General features: G+C 45.2%; 1 pseudogene across 1 annotated transcript; it reads left to right on the top strand.

The window, feature by feature from the left end:
- The first annotated feature begins 393 nt into the window (after window positions 1–393).
- LOC140702397 (methionyl-tRNA formyltransferase, mitochondrial-like) lies at window positions 394–15,664 on the top strand (annotated as a pseudogene). Its single transcript, XR_013537969.1, has 10 exons — window positions 394–1,010; window positions 1,808–2,020; window positions 4,318–4,440; window positions 5,326–5,427; window positions 5,671–5,746; window positions 6,660–6,751; window positions 8,136–8,217; window positions 8,751–8,833; window positions 12,538–12,678; window positions 14,133–15,664. The product of XR_013537969.1 is annotated as a methionyl-tRNA formyltransferase, mitochondrial-like (transcript).
- The last annotated feature ends 1,121 nt before the right edge of the window (window positions 15,665–16,785 follow it).

The raw sequence follows: 16,785 nt of genomic DNA, 5'->3' as shown, positions 1-16,785 counted from the left end.
AGCAAAGACAGGCAGACACACAGTATTTATTTATTTTATTTATTTAAAATATTTTCACCGCCCTTTTCTCCTAAGAAAAGAACCAAGGCGCCTTACATCATTAAAACAGAGTATTAACGCTAAAAAACAGGGAAGCTCTCCCGGTTGCATTCCTGCCTGCAAGGCACTCAGGTGTCAACACAGCAAGGGCTGTGGGGAGAGAATGTGGAGCAAGGAGGCCTAGAACTCGGGCGGGGGGGGCGATCGGCAGCCATGGATACGGTTGCCATGGTTTCGAGTTGACGCTTCGGCCGCGACGTCGTTTCTCTCCAGGCCCCGCCCACGCCGCCTGCTCTCCCCGCCCGCAACTGTGCCTTCGGTCAGAGGTCAAGCGGAAGTTGGGTTGAAGCGTGGCTGAACGGGGGGGGGGGAAGGCAGGGGGAGAAAGCCCCGGGAAGCGGACCGGCTTCTCGGAGAGCCCGGGATGGCCTGCGTGGGCTGGGCGAGGGTCGTGGGCAGCAGACGGGTTCCCATCCCTGCTGTGGAACCGATGGGCTCAGGGGCTGGAGGTTCCCTCGGGTGGTGCAAGGCTTCGTGGGCCGGACCAGGACCCAGCAGGCTTGGCTTCAGATCCCTCCAGGGCCATTAAAACTCACGGGGGGGGGGGAGCGTCATTCCTAAAATCCCTCCTTCGGTATCTCCCTTCCCTGGAAAGCCCTTCTAGAGTCTCTCTGCACAGGTTCCATCTTGACAGCCTCAGCAGGGACTTTTCCCCGAGACCCTCAGGATCTATTCATTTATTTATCTAATTCCTACACTGGCATGAGAAAAACCTCCAAGCAGCTTCTCTCCTTCTCTGTATCTATGATGTGAAACAGTTTTAGAAGCCATCTGAAATAGCAAATGAGAAGCACATCTACAGCAATGTAGAAATTGTGCAAAGAACTTAATAATTGTATTCTCGAAGGCTTTCACAATCAGGATCCGATGGTTGTCGCAGGTTTTTCGGGCTGTTTGGCCGTGTTCTTCAGGTTGTTCTTCCTAACATTTCAACAGTGTCTGTGGCCGGCGTCTTCGGAGGAGTCGGAACTCTTTTCTGTGCTCTGGACTTAATAATTACTGGACAAAGTATGCGTTCAACTGCACATACTTTGTCCAGTAATGGAGGCTCTTGAATGACTAAAGGCTTGTAGTCCATAATTTAACTGTATGGCAGTAAGTCTGCAGAAAGCCATCATAGATGACTTACAAGATACAGAATATTGGGGATCCAGAGTGTTTGGGAGTAGAAGTATGAATAAAAAGACTAGTTCAGCAGCAGAGCATATCCTTTGTGCACAAATGACAGGCTCACTCCTTGTAATCTTTGGTGACTTCTTTGTGACCAAGACTTTAAGAAATGTGACGCAAGTTTAAGCAGACCTTTCAGTGTGAGAGGCTCATTCTGTTTCAAAAGCAATCTCAGGGTGTTTTTTATTTTGATGGTGGGTGGCGTCAAAGGATCAACCAGCATTTGAACTTACTATATCTTTAACAAAACCTTAGAGGTTCAACCTTTTTTAGAATTAAGAAGAACACTGTGCAAAGGTTGGGAAATCACCAAACATTGATCTTACAGGGAAAGGACATCACCCTTGTGAAAGTAGAGACAGCCAGTTTTAGCCCCAGGAGTTTTCCCTCCCCTAGAGGAGACAGTACTGGCTTAGATGAGCAGATATCTGACTTGGTATAAAGAAGTTTTCTTGTGGGGTTCAAATCTTGGCGTGGTAGTAACTTGGCAGTGTCAGATCTTCCATTTGACCTCTTTTTAAAAAATGTCCTGTTGCAGGGAGCCCAGACCGAATGCTCTTGTAGACCATCTGGAGGTGGTGACTGTACAGCCCCAGCTGCCAAAGGGACTGCCTGTCAAGAACTATGCAGAGCAGTCTCAACTCCCTGTCCACTTCTGGCCAGATGTTGCCTCGTGCGAGCACTTTGACATCGGTGTGGTGGCATCCTTTGGCCATCTTCTCCATGAGGACCTCATCTTGAAGTTCCCATAGTAAGACTGTGGTCTTGGAGCATGCTCAGTGTGATCTAAATAATTCAGAGTATTTGGCTAATATATGAGTGGAAGGTCTCTGACCACTGGGGAGGGATGCTGCGTGGGATGAAGTTACTGGTGCCTGAAGTAGAGCCTGCTGGAACTATTCCCTGAAGTATTCAACTTATTATCTCTCTCTTACAAGGTGAAGACAATGGGGGATCTTTATCACTGTGTTAAATTGTTTGTATCTTACAATTTCAGTTTTATGTAACAATATATAAAAAAATTTCAGATTGTTTTCTTGTTCCACTTCCCTTATCCTTCAGTTCTCTGCTTCTCTACTGTCTACAGTTTATGAGGTTAATTGTCAGAATGCCAGCCTAGGGTGGGAAGAAATTTTTTTTAATCAAATTGATTTAAATTGCAATTAAAAATTTTAAAAGTTGATTTAAAAAAAATGTAAATAATCAAAAAACCCACAATGTTTTAAATATAAAGCATGGTTTAAATTGTGATTTAAATCAAATGCACCTTGATAGCAACATACATTTGTACATAAAGTGGAAAAGGGACCATAATTGAGCAGTATATATTTGCAACAACTTTATTGAATGTTAAGATGCCTATTTAAAGAGGGTTTGGCTATCTGGGAAAAAAACCAATCTGGCTGCTGATGATATTAACAACTATTGTCCAGTCGCCAGTATCCCCTTTATTGGCAAGCTGGTAGAGAGAGTGGTGGCCAACCGACTTCATGCTCTCCTGGAGGAGACTGGTGCCCTTGATCTGTTCCAGTCTGTGTTCAGGCCACATCACGGCACAGAGACAGCATTGGTCGCCCTGCAAGATGGCCTCTTGAGGGAGGCCAGCAGGGGCAAAATGTCCTTGCTGGTTCTCCTTGACCTCTCAGTGGCCTTTGATACCGTCAACCACAGTATCCTCCTGGGGAGGCTCTCGGGGTTGGGGGTTGATGCTCAGGCTTTGGCCTGCCTCCGATCCTTCCTGGAGGACCGTCCTCAGAGAGTTCAGCTTGCGGAGATGTTGTCCGCTCCGTTGGCTCTCAATTGTGGAGTCCCGCAGGGGTCGGTCATCTCCTCAGTGCTATCTAATATCTATATGAGGCTGCTGGGGGATGTCATCAGGAGTTTGGAAGCTTTGTGTCACCAATACGCAGATGACACCCATCTCTATCTATCCTTCCATCCTTCTGCAGTGGACGCTGTCCTGTCCCTTGAGTGCTACCTGGATGTGGTGGTGGGATGGATGAGGGAATACAGAGGCTGAACCCAGGCAAGATGGAAATCCTATGGATGGGGGCCCGTAGTGTCTGTGGTCTGGGTGCCTCCCTATCTTTTTTTTGGGGGGGCACTCTTTCCATGAAAGATAAGGTTCATAGCTTGGGCGTGATTTTGGACCCATCACTATCAATGACATCTCAAATAGTTTCTGTGGCCCGATCGGCTTATTTCCACCTAAAGCTTGACCTGGTGTCAAGCCCGGCTGTGTCCTTACCTTGACACCAGGTCCCTCACCATGCTGATCCATGTGCTGGTAATCTCTATGTGGGGCTGCCCTTGGACTGCTACAGAGACTGCAACGGGTCCAGAATGCGGTGTTGAGACTTCTGAGTGGGGTTAGAAAATATCAACATATATCCCCCACCCTGGCCGCCTTACACTGGCTACCTGTTCGCTTCCATACCAGTTTCAAGGGGATGGTACTAACCTATAAGGCCCTAAATGGTTCAGAACCTCGATATCTGGCTGAGCACCTCCTTCTGGTTAGGTCTGCCCATCCTATACGATCATTGCAGGCAGGGCGGCTGAGAGGCCTGACCCCGAGGGAGGCCTGGAAAACAACCACCGGAAATCTGGCCTTTTCAACGGAACCTCCGTAACTGTGGAACTCTCTTCCGCCCGCAGTCCGCCTTGCCCCTTCGCTGGGCACATTCAGAAAGCTACTAAGAACCTGACTATTTAGACAGGCCTTCCCTGAACTAACTATACTCTGATACAATCGTGTCCAATAATATAACTTCTATCATACTGCCATGTTCCATGTTTTTATTTCTCTACACTTTTAATTGTATTTATTGTATTATAATTTTTGTATTATGTATTAATGTTGCTATTTGCTAGTTTGTTACTCTGCTGTTGTTTTTTGTTATTTGTTGTCAACTGCCCAGAGTGGCCTTGGCTGCCAGATGGGTAGAATATAAATCAAATAAATAAATTGGTCACTATGTGCTTATGCATATTATAGAATTAGTATTCTCTTCTGATTTCCAAATTTCTTCTAAATTTCTGATTCAGTGGCGTATTGAATGTCCATCCCAGCTGTCTTCCGAGATGCCGTGGTCCCGCACCAATCATCCACACAGTACTCCATGGAGATACAGTTACTGGGGTGACAATAATGCAGATTAGGCCAAAGAGGTATAAATGCTATTTTATTTAATGGAATAACATGTCAAAACCTATTTTGTTAGCAACTCTGAAAATTTTGTGGGTGCTGAGTGATCTTCCCATCTGTTAAAACTACATTGTGCCATTACAGATGCTTTTCTCTCTTTTTTTAAAAAGTTATGTATTCAAAGGTTAGGATTATGCAGTTTGATTTTATATCTTTGGGCTGCCTGGACCTTGTTAAAAAAGTAGAGAATGGCTAGTTATTAGTTAATAATAAATACTAAGAACTTAGTTTGTTATTGTCAGTGTTTTTGTAGCCAGAGTGACAGAGTAAGGAGAGCGCCCCGAATGCAAAGCATTTTTCAGAAATGACAAGTGGAAGCAGGGCCAAAAAGAACTTGTTTAGGAGGTATATCCTACAGTGGGCATTGAATGAAGACTAGGGGCGGGAGAACGAGAGGAGAGGTTCGAATGGCATTGGTCGTCTGGAACCTAAAGCAAAGCTTTCACACTACAAAAATGTTGTAGCAGGTTTCATGTGATCTCCTAAAACCATTGGCAGTATGTTTTATGTAGAGATGTAGAAGTATGTAGAGATGTTCAGCAAAAACTGCCTTAGTTCATGTTTGCTCTGGTATCTCTGTACTGCAGTTCTTAAATAGATTATTGATTCAGTAGTATATCTACTATCTAGATTTTATAGAATAGGGCACTTAAAGCAGCTCTGACTGACGGCGGCCTTGTAAGATCAAACACTGAAGGCTTGTTTCTTACAGGGATGTGTATCTATAATTTTCTGACACCTCCTTGTCTTCCCATTGATTTATGAATTCTCATGAGCTCTTACTCTTTATTTAAAACCATAAATCCAAGTTAAAAGTAAAAAGGTAATGCTATGTTTTATGTCCATAGGTTTGATGTAGGTCCCATAATTAAACAGGAAACCATTCCAGTTCCACCCAAGTGCACGCAAAAGAATTGGAGTCAGTGTTATCCAAACTGGGTGCAGACATGGTAAGTTAACTTGTCCCTTCTTCAATGTGGGTTTTGCAACAAGAAATGGTAGTGATGGATTTATGTATCAATGAACCAAACAAGAAGAACTTGATCATCCGAGGGTTGAAGCATTAATTTTTAGACAGATGAAACAATAAAAATGGAGAAATGTGCTTCCTTGGTTTAGAAATTTGAATAAATATGATCACATTGGTAGGAGTCTATCTTTTGTGACGTATGTTTTGGATTTTCTTTTCTCAGCTCATTACTGTTCTAGAACACTTAGCCGAAAGTTTAAGGAACAAGAGAGAGCAGCCAAAGGAAGGAACAACAGCTGGTATGTTTGGAGTATTTCTTGAGTGAAGTCAGTATTGCCTAATACAGGGGTCCCCAAGACCCGGGCCGCAGACCAGTCCCGGTCCGTGGCCTTGGAAGGACCGGGCCGCTAGGACAGATGAGCGGCGAGCAGGAGGTGAGAGGCGAGCGAAGCTCCGCCTCCTGTCAGTGCGCTCCTATCAGGTTCTGAGCTGCTGCTGATCTAACAGGAGGTGGAGCTTTGCTCCCCTCCTGCTGCTGGAAGATCTGCTGGGCCTGTGGCATTAGAGTCTAATGTTGGCTCCTGCACTTCTAAGCCACTGCTGATCTAACAGGAGGTGGAACTTCAATTGCATCTCACCTCCTGCTTGCCGCTCATCTTGTCCTGGTACAATACATGTAATGAGCTTGATTCAAACCTGTTTTCTAACAATCTACTGCATAACAAATACCCTCCCCCAGACCTTGGGAGAAAGGTCTTCAACTAAACCAGTCCCTGGTGTCAGAAAGGTTGGAAACCACTGGTCTAATAAACTGGGGCAATTCCCTTCTTAATTTACTATTATTTTATTTTTTTAGTTAGGGTTTCTTCTAGGTGGTGTTTGAAATAAGTCAATTAGTTTTTCACCAGGAATGGTTTCCTCCCCCCCCCCTTTTTAGGAAAGTTAGGAGCAGCAGTCTATTCTTCTAATGAATCACCTTAGAGCATCAGGTTTTTTGGGTAGGTGGGGAGCCCAGGTGGTGAGTTTGGTGGCATTCTTTTACGATGAGGAAGGCTGATGACATCACAGTACAGTACACTATAGTAAATTAATAGTAATGATGCAATTATCTGAATGGTGGGTTTATTTAGAAGAGATGTCCAAATATTTAAAGAACTAAGGTGTAAAATATGGTCTGTTGACTCCTGCACTTGCTTTTATTTTATCTTAAAGCTCCTAAAGTTACTGCTGCTATGAGCTGCATTCAATGGGAAGAGCAGACCCCTAAGCAAATATTAAGGATGCACCGTGCCTTGGGAACATTGGTAAGAACAGTCTTGCAAATAGATTTACAAAAATTAGTAACTTCCAACTTTTACTTTGCTGTGCCTTGAAAAGAACACAGAGGAACCTTCAACATCAAGAAAAGCATCGAAAAGTACTACTATAGTAGCAGAGTTGAAGCTTCTGGTCCACCCTCAAATAGAAAGTGATCAAAAACCAAACATAAACTCTGTGCCTTTTTCCCAACATAACTGTGTAGAGACTGGCAGGTGAAATACGTGTTATTGTTGTTAGCCTTAGATTTCGCTTCATGTATTAAATGTTCCAGTGACACACTCCTCTTTCTCGGTGCTAATACATTTAATTGCAGAGAAGCTGGTGGTGGATAACGCCGGATATTGAGTAAAGTGCTATGTGAATTATTGGTGGTTTTGCTGCCCTAGACTAACAAGACTGCTCTGCTCCTATGCCTGGAGACCTCCTCCAGGCTGAGCCGACATCCTGTTGGTCTTACACATGCCATGCCTCTGCTGAAACACCATCAGGGGAAAGGAGGAATTAGTTCTTTTCTCTACTGGTAACTGAGCATGGCGCCTTCCCAGAGGAGGCACTCTTGCTCTCTCAAGAGCACATGCTTTGCATGCACTTGTTGCAAGTTAAGTCCTTGGTAGGCCTGGGGAACTGAATGCCTGAACTCCCTAGAAAACCATTTCCAGTCATTGCAGCTCTGGGCCAGGTGGAGTCGTGCTCTGGCTCAATGCAAGACAGTTCCTTAGAATTCCTGTAAAGCAGCAGGTAACTCTGAATTTCTGCCATATAAGTCAGGCAAAAACAAAAGAAAAATAAAAAGACAAAACTCTTGTAGCACCTTAAAGACTAACTGCTATACAGTGGTGCCCCTCATAGTGAGATTAATCTGTTCTGGATTAACCGTCGCTATGGGGAAACATCGCTATACGGAACTAAAAAACCCATTGGAACGCATTAAACGAAGTTTAATGCGTTCCAATGGGGCCCAAAACTCACCGTTATGCAAGTTTCCCCATCCGGCCGCCATTTTCGCGCCTCGGTAAGCGAGGGCAGGGCGTGAAAATGCTGCGCACGACCATTTTGTGTGTCCGACGGCCATTTTGGAACCGCCGAACAGCTGATTTAAAAAAACCACTATGCAAAAATCGGTAAGCGAAACGCTTACCGATCATCGCAAAGCGAGATTTTGCCTATCTAGGCATCGGTATGCGATCGCATTAGCAATCCCAAAAAACAGATCACTATGCCAATTCGTCGTTAAACGGTGCGCTCGTTATGCGAGGCACCACTGTATTTCAATGTAAGCTTTAAGGACAACACCACTTCCTGAGACATAAGATGCCTCATGTTAATATATGCTATGCCTAGATATTTTATTGTGCTGTATCTTTTCAGATGCCTCTGCGAACACTGTGGATGGGCAGTGTGGTAAAGCTCCTGGATCTTGCAGAAGTGGAGACATTGCCGGATTTTATTGGTTCGTAAATGAATCATTTAATATTCCCATTTGTAAAATGCTGGGGAATAAAGGTTAAATGACACTGCAGGACATTCTATGAAGTAGAGATTATATTTCTTTTGTTGCACATTATTTGTTTCCTTCAAGTGTTTTTACTACTGTTTCGCCATCCAGCTTGGCTGTATGTCCCCTTCTGAAAGTACTGCTTTGGATCTATAAAGCCTTTAGTAACCCAAAGCTAAGCCACTCTCCTTACATGGGAAAGTGGTAGTTGTGTTATAGTGCATCGTGATATCTAAGGTCAGCAAAAAGCACCATGCATGTATTGATCCCAGAAACAAATTTGGAGAGTATGAGGTATGTTAAGATTTATTACCTGATCCAGCTGAGTTATAAAAGTCTCTCCTTGAGCCTTACCGAGGCCAGAGCTCAAGGAGCACTGGGAAAGCACAGTTAAGGTCTGTTACTTTGATGAGATTATAGAAGGAGATTGAACTTAATAATCACTTGTTGTGGGAAAGCAGTGAGTAGAACATGTGTTTTCCGTCCAGATAGGTTAAGACCTGAAAATGAGATTCTCCCAGGATCAGTGTTCTACGATAAGAAGTCAGAAACATTAGTGATCCACTGCAAGGTATGTTCCTAAGTGTGGTATTCTATTCTTTAAAATCCCCCTTTCTCTGTTGCGGCTGTGGTCCAGTCCCAATTTGATAAACTGAAGGAATGGTTTCCAGTGTAACTTTATGCTCAGCTTGCTTGCTCCTGTTGTCTTTACCCTGGCTTCAAAATGCACACTATGGTGGATGCTAATGCCTTTCTGGAACCTCTGCCTCCTCCTTCTCCCAGACAAAGTTCTGCAATTAAATCAGGCCCTGCCCCCCCATGTTCTCCAAGCTGACTCCTGCAGCCGAAGAAAGATGGCATTACAAAGCCTTGAAAGCCGAGAGGGACAGCATGCTTAGCCTCTAGCTGTGGGCAGTGACCCTGTAGACTTGCAGGAAGTGCTCTGGCCTTCCCCAGTCTCACTTTGCCTATTTCCCTTTTCTAGGAAGGCTGGGTTGGAGCAAAGACTATGATCCTTAAGAAGAAGCTGACAGCTGTTGAATTCTACAATGGATATTTGCATCCCTGGTTTCAGCAGAATTCCAAAATGCCTCTCAGAGAGTGCAGGTTTCAGACACTCAAGATAGCCAGAACAAAAAACAGTTCCAAAAGCAGAGTGTTGCGTCCACACAATGCACAGCAGCAATTGACTTGAATTACTGTCCGGAAGAATCCGGTGATGATTCCAGATGACATGGCTGAAAGCCCCTCGGCATTGTTTCAAATCCATCCTTAAGTGAAGGGTTCCTTTTGAACACTTGAACGGATTTTTCAGTGCAGCCAGAAAAGGATTTCCTGGAATCCATATCCTCTGTTATGAGTATGTTCTGAGGTTCTTTTCTAAAGTGCAGCTTTGTGATCCAAAAGAACAATGCAGAATTTAGTAACAGCCATTTTGAAAAATGCTGCAAGAGAACAATGTCCAACTTTCTATATTGGACAACATAAATACCGTTTTAATGAAATTGGTGGTGTATCGTCTAGAAATGAAAAGCTTCTGTGGTGTATAGATGTGCCAGTCCTTAACATTTGTCACACTCTTGAATTGCCAAGCAGAGTAAGGCCCTAGTCACACGAGGGAAAAGTTTTCCAGTTCTTCCAATACTTTCCATACCTCTGTTGTGCTGTGGTTTGTATCCCAGCACTGCTGTCCGAAAAACTTTTATCAGTACCAGTTAATTTCCTCCTGTTTTATTTTATGCCCTGGCATCTTAGAGGGAGACTTGTTTCTGCTATAATGATTTATCAATAAATTATGTTTATTGATATAAAAATAATTTATTTTTATTGACTCGCACTCGGGCATCTTAGAGGGAGATTTGTTTCTGAGAGAGAGCAGTATATATATATAATAATTTATTGATATATCAGTATAGCAAAGCAAGTCTCCCTCTAAGAAGCCCGAGTGTGCTTGACTCCACCAACCCCTCCGTGGACCCACACCTATTGTTTCCAGCCCCTTTTGATCTAGTTGTGGAATGTCACCCCAGGGAGGTGTGTGGAAATTAGAGAGAATGTTGATCAGGAAAGAGTTTCTGTGTAGGAAAATGTCCCTCTTTTGCACTGGCTGCTCCTGCAGAAATGCATTGCACACAGTGGATTTGGGATGTCCGCACAGCAGTACTGGTCATCATCTCCTCCCCCTGGTGACATTTGCATAGCAACATTTCAATGTATCTTCCCCCAGGGGAGGGGAAATTATTACAGTTGTGTCTCACATGACGTTAATTCGTTCTGCAAAAATCGGTGTCGAACGAAAACGTCATGCGATTTAAAAAAGCCCATAGAAACACATCAAAACCCAATTAATGCGTTCCTATGGGCTTAAAACGAAGATTCTCCATAGCGTAGCCACTTTCTCTGCCTGTGCAGCGAGGAATCCGTGCGAGAAAACAGCAGGCGGCCATGTTTTCCACCCTTGGCCATTTTGAAGCTGCCGATCAGCTGGCTGAAAATCATCGCTTTGCGATGATCGGTTACCAAAACAGAGAACCGATCATCGCAAAGCAAAATTCCCCCATAGGGAACATCGTTTTGCGATTGCAAAATCTTCAACATAATGCGATTTCTTCATCAAACGGAGTGCTCGTAAAGCGAGGCACCACTGTACTTGCCAGTAATGTAATGGCAGCAGCCCTCCAGGGACATACTTTTGCCAATGTATTGATGTATCGGACATGGAGTTTTTAGAAATAATGTGCACACTTCACGGGTGTTCCAGGCAGTGCATATTTGGTTTCCACAAAATAATAAAATGGAAGCAATTACTTCACTAGAAGGTCATTGCCACCTTTAAGATTTTGGATTACAAGTCCCACCACTGGCTGTGCTGTCTAAGGCTCATGGGATGTGCAGTCCAGCAGTAGCTGGAGGACTGCAAGTTGGTCCATTCTTGGCTTAGATGGAATGGGGTTGCAGAGTCAGCAAAACACACTCTGCATTTAAGCGCCTATCCTGGGCCTTCCACATATTTTTTTAATTATAGATTTTTCAAGACGTACTCTGCGTAGCTCAGATGCAATCCCCATTGGTGATGGCTTTTCAAGGTAGAGCTTTTCCCTCACCTGTTGCCCGATTCTTGGAGGTGGTGTGAAGCTGGGGTATTGTGTCCCGTGCATTCATTCTGCAGGTGAGGGATAGACCCTCCAATTCTGTTTGTATGAACAGCCTTCATGCAGGTAGAGCCCTTGCAACGTATGAGTTCTTTCCACATGCCACAAGGAGGGCCAGCGGATAGTTCATCTTTACAAGCTACTGGGTGCATTGTCCCCAGTGAACCAGCAGGGGGCACTGCTTGCTTCTGGACTTGACAAAAATCTGCGTGAGTAAACAGGTAATATAAACATGGCAAAACAACAACACCCACCTTATTAGAGTAAAGCAAGGCCAGCATTGAACTACAGTGGTGCCTCGCTAGACAGTTACCCCGCGTGACCATTTTTTCGCTAGACATTGACTTTTTGCGATCGCTCTAGGGAGTTGCTGCCCAAGACCTCTGGAGCGCCCCAACCATCCCAGGAACCGGGAGCACGTTTGACCTGTCAAGGAAGCACCGCCTGACCTTCGGGTCCACACAAACGGGCAACGAGCAGCACATTCCCAAACCCTATTTATTCAGAGCTGAGTCCTTGTGTAGAATGATTTCCTTAGCAGCTCTTTAAATCAACTGCTTTTGCTGGTTGCGGAGTCTTAATTCACTATACACAGACAGAGGCAAGAGAGACTGGAGTTTTCCAGCAGCTTATTGGAGGGTTGGCTTGTGGAGTGATTGCTACAATATGAACTTCCTCCCTTCCATCCATAATTTTTTATCTGCTTCAATTTGACTTTCCAACTTGTGTAGGTAAATAATCTGTCTCACCTCCAGAGGATGGTATGCGGCGCAAAAGCAACATTTGTGATTAGAAAAGATACCCAAAAGGAGAACAGGGATGAGCATGGGAATGGAGTCTCTCCTCCTCGGCAATCAGACAAGCAGTCTGTGGAAGACGTTCAGAGAAACTCAACTTAGATTTTTTTGTATGCTAAGATTTTTGGCAAAGCAGCTGAACTTTGGCTAGAAGGCATTCTTTTTGCTTCACTGGCTGCCTTCCAATTTTAAAAGCAGTATCATTGTTTTTAATTTAATGCTTTTCGTTGATTGGCTTTGTCCTCCTTGGGTTCTTTCCGAGGAAAGGAGGGATGAGAAATGATTGAAATGAATCGATGGGTTGGATGTCCCTCTCTTCTCTCTAGGTGGATGGAGTGGATCAAAGCCCTGCGAGAAAGAAGCAGAAGACAAAGGAGGACGAGGAAGGCAAAGAAAAGGGGCCTGCGAGTAAAAAGGGGAAGGAAGGAGAGAAAGAGAGAAAGAAAACAAAGGGCAAAAGAGAGAAGGTACACAAGATACCTGTTGCACAGAACTGGACAGGGTCTATCCCTTTCTTCCTGCTTACACCAGCAGAGGCCATTTTGGCTGCCCTCACATGATTCACTTGCATATGGGTTAACAATTGGGGTGTTTGCATGCCTTGGTGGTCTATTTATCACCATCAGAACACCACAGGTAGATCTTTCCTTCCTCCTTGCTGCATCTCCAAAACAGGGCACCTTCAAGGATGCTGTTTACATCTTCTGCTGTCACCTGTTTTATAGTTTGTTTATATTTTGGTGCATACCTCCTTGCACAGATCAACAAAAGTGCTGTCCGTATGAACATGTGCCACCGCACCATGGCAACCTCTGCTCTATATCCTTTATGCAGAACTAAATGTCTTCCATCTAGTTACGTTTTGCTTTTATCATTTAAGCCCGTTTGCATGACTTCTCTCAGTTTGCATGGTTTTATTCTGGCTTTGCCAGTCTCTGGGGAAGCCGGGTGGCGATATTAGAAAATGCATCAAAGTCTCTCTGAAAACCATAGCCAGGGAATCGGGAGGTACCTTTGGAAATTTGTGTCCAAGTTTATTGAACTGGATGGAAAGAAGCTCCACAAACTCTATAAGATGGCTCACAAGAGGCGGCTGCAGGATCAGGAGGTGAGGTTCAAAAAGGAGACGTCTGTCTCTTTCGAATCATTCCCTTGGGGGCAGACACTCGACCCTGAGCAGCAGAAGAGAGGTTGAACTAAATAAATAGGGGAGGCAAAAAGAATGTACCCTATAAAGAGAAGGAGAGATGTGAGTCTTCTAGCCACATTCTTAGAAGCTGGGGTGTATTTTAAGAGGTTTGCTTCATTCAGTACAGCTCCTGCTCTTTTTCTAGAAGAACTTTTAAAAAGATATTTAATTGCTCATGAAGTCCAGGGATCAGCGTTTCTTGACTCAAGGGCTGGACATTCGGTTGAATGCAGTCACTCTGTCCTGAAGCTTGCTGTGTGACCTTCACCTTATTATCTCCTCAAATTAACGTACCTCCCAGGATAGTTTGTGAGGGTAACTTGGTGATGATGTGCATTCAGACTACAGTACTCTGAAAATTTTGGTGGTTTTTTTGAAAGAAAGATGGGATAGACATATAATAAGTCTCATATAAACGGGGCAACTAAATGTATGCCTCCACCCCATTAACTAGAAGAAGAAAGATGGGCGTGTGAGGGGAGACGGAATCGAAATGCAAAAATGGCAGGCCATGAAAATGGCCTACACAGAACTTCCTCATCAACACATGGTTAGGAGATCACAAGGGTATCCTAGCTTAGATAGGAAAGAGCGTATCTCCCTGTCTAGAGACACATTTGTGGTGTGAAGCCCTCTCGTAGTTCGCTCAGGTGGGTCAGCGAGCACAAAGCTTTTTGAGACCATTCCCGTTGCTCCTAATATCCCCCTTTTCTACGTCTTCTTTTCCCTCAGCAAGAACAGAGGGAAAAGGAGACCGCGGGGGATGAAAACCGCTTGGAGCCTTCTGAGTCCAGAGAGGATTCTACAATGTCTCAGGTCCCTCATGGCCCTCCTCCTGAGAAGCTCCATCCGTCTCCACCTCATCCTGACCAGGGGCACAACGAACCAATGGGACAATCAGTGTCACCCAACCATTCTCAGCCGTGAAGCTTGGTAAAGCAGAAGCAGCTGAGCAAGACCGGTCTGATTTTCCTTTGACATGCGACAGAGAAGCCCTGCCCTTCTCGATTTGTGTTTGCTCTCTTGCCACTTGTGCTCCCAACCTGTCTTTTTCTAAACCACTTGTTTTTCTTCCCACTGGACTCTTGTTTGGGTCTAATAGTTGCTGATTACTATAGTTGGCCCTAGCCCTTGAAATCCTTTATTGGCACTAAGTAGCATACTTATAACCACATCTGAATGTCTTGCCTCAGCAGAGTCTTTATTCTAAACTTCATATACTTTATAGTTATAGTTGATATGTACCAAACACTAAACTATAATTGGGGGTGGGGTGGGGGTGGGTGGAGAGGGAAGCAAGTTTCTGTTCTTTCAATATTTGGAATAAAATGAAATTAAATCAACAACGGAGGAGGCCTCGTTTGACTCTCGGCCATTCTACACGTGCCCTCCAGTGCCCTGAGGTTCCCCCCCCCACAACTCTCTTGATCCCTGATTCTAGAAAGGAACACCACTCTTAGCAACTGGGTGATTACAATGCCTCAAGGGAAGAAAAAGGCCTTCCTGGGAAGGGCAGAACTGGGAGGAGGGATCCCCCCAGGGCTGAAAAAGTGCTTCCCATAAGAGCCACCCACCTCACCTCCTTTGACAGCCCTGCCTAGAGAAGTTCGACTCTGATCTTCAGCAGGATGATGGTAGAGCGGCTTAGCAGGCAATGAGTTCCACCTGCTGTTAAGATACCTGTACTATCGTCAATCTATACCCAAGATTTCAGTCTGCTTTCGGTAATTTTTTTTTCCATTTTGAAGCTCATTCCTGTCTGGACTGCCAACAACAAACGAAGGGTCAAGGTACTTTCTTTCCAAATGGAGTCAAGTTGGCTTGACGGTAGTTAAGGTTGGCTTCATAGCAGACACACTTCTCAGATTTTTTTTTATTATTATTATTTTGAATGTGAGAGCTCTCATTACCGAGTTCTTCTCTGTAGCTTACTGTCACAAGGTTGTCCCAAGAGGTTTTATTGGCTGAAGGAAAAGACGAAAGGGTGCCTCCGCACGCAGACATACACACCACAACAGCTGGTCAGACTGGTAGTTCAATTATTACCTCAGCTTGACTGAACCGTATCCTCTCCAACATCCTCCACCATGCCCGAGAGGAACACACTAGCTTAGATGTTGAGAACAGGCCACTTTGGACACACGGCCTTGTGGATAACACACCCAAGCAGACAAAGCAGCAAATCCAGAAGGACTGACTGACTGATGAGGAAGAAGCAAACAACCTATCCAGTGGTTATGCAAAATCAAATGTGTTAACCGAAATCCTATGGTTGTTTGTGTGCATTTTGTGTAACTAAGTGTGAATGATTGTGGCTCATTGATGAGGTGGAGAGGTGCCTCCTGGTTATGAGACAGGGAACGTGAGCAGGCATGGCCCATGGGGGGGGGGAATTCAGTGCCATGGGCTTCTCAAATGGAGTCCCCCCCCCCGAGTCCTCTCCGGGTCCTTTTCACCCACATCAGGATGGGTATGTGCTAGAAGGGGAGCTGCCACCAGCCACAAGGCTGCTCTGCACAGGAGAGATTTACTGGGAATGGGGGCTTGGGAAAATGGCTCCTTGCGCATAATGGAGCTGCACGAGATGGGTGTGGAAGGCAGCGTCTGGTCTTCTTCATGCATCTCTTTCCCAACCCCAGAAGCACCAGCGCTGTGGCTGTCCAAGCGGACAGGGTTGGTCCGAGTGTTGACGCCGTCTTGGTCCTTCCTTGGGCACATGGGCTCTTGGGCAACAAAAAGCTTTGTTTGATATCTTTGGGAGGGTGGTATTTTTTTGGGGGGGGGAGGAAGTTAATGAACATGAATCACACACAACATCCAAAAAGTGGTGTGGACAGATTATATTTAATGTGGAAAATGGGAGGTTGTGGATAACAACCAATAGAACAGGCCACAGAGGGAGAAAGAGGAAGCCCCAATGATGAGATTAATAGGAGTAGAGAAAAATTACTTAAAGCAGTGGAAAATGGAAAACATGGTGAAAATAACAGACACCAAGGTTGAATGTATGAAGGATCTTACGGGGCTTTCGGATCCGAGTGGGCAGACAGAGCCCTCAGGTGGTGGCTTCATAGAGTGCGCGGTCAAGACCCTGGGAAGCCCCTTGCCCTCACGTGGTCGCTGGCACGGGCAGGCATGGTGTTGGTTCTCCTGCTGCCAGGCTCCCGCCCACCGGGCCTCAGCCCTCTGCAGCTGGTCCGCCTCTTTCAGTGGGAAGGAAATGCGACCATCTCCTCCATCGAGGGGTCACGGCTCCTCACCGTCTCCAAGCCCTCAGTTGCGGGACTTGCGGCCATGGGCCCCTCCTCAGCTTGGCAGGCATCCTCATCTATGTCGTTGGCTGAAGCCGCCACCGGCACCGCCTCCTCTTCCTCTTCCTCGCTGC

The sequence above is a fragment of the Pogona vitticeps genome, chromosome 7 (assembly GCF_051106095.1).
Source record: "Pogona vitticeps strain Pit_001003342236 chromosome 7, PviZW2.1, whole genome shotgun sequence".
Classification (NCBI taxonomy): Eukaryota; Metazoa; Chordata; class Lepidosauria; order Squamata; family Agamidae; genus Pogona; species Pogona vitticeps.
This window is presented reverse-complemented; position numbering and strand designations above follow the sequence as displayed.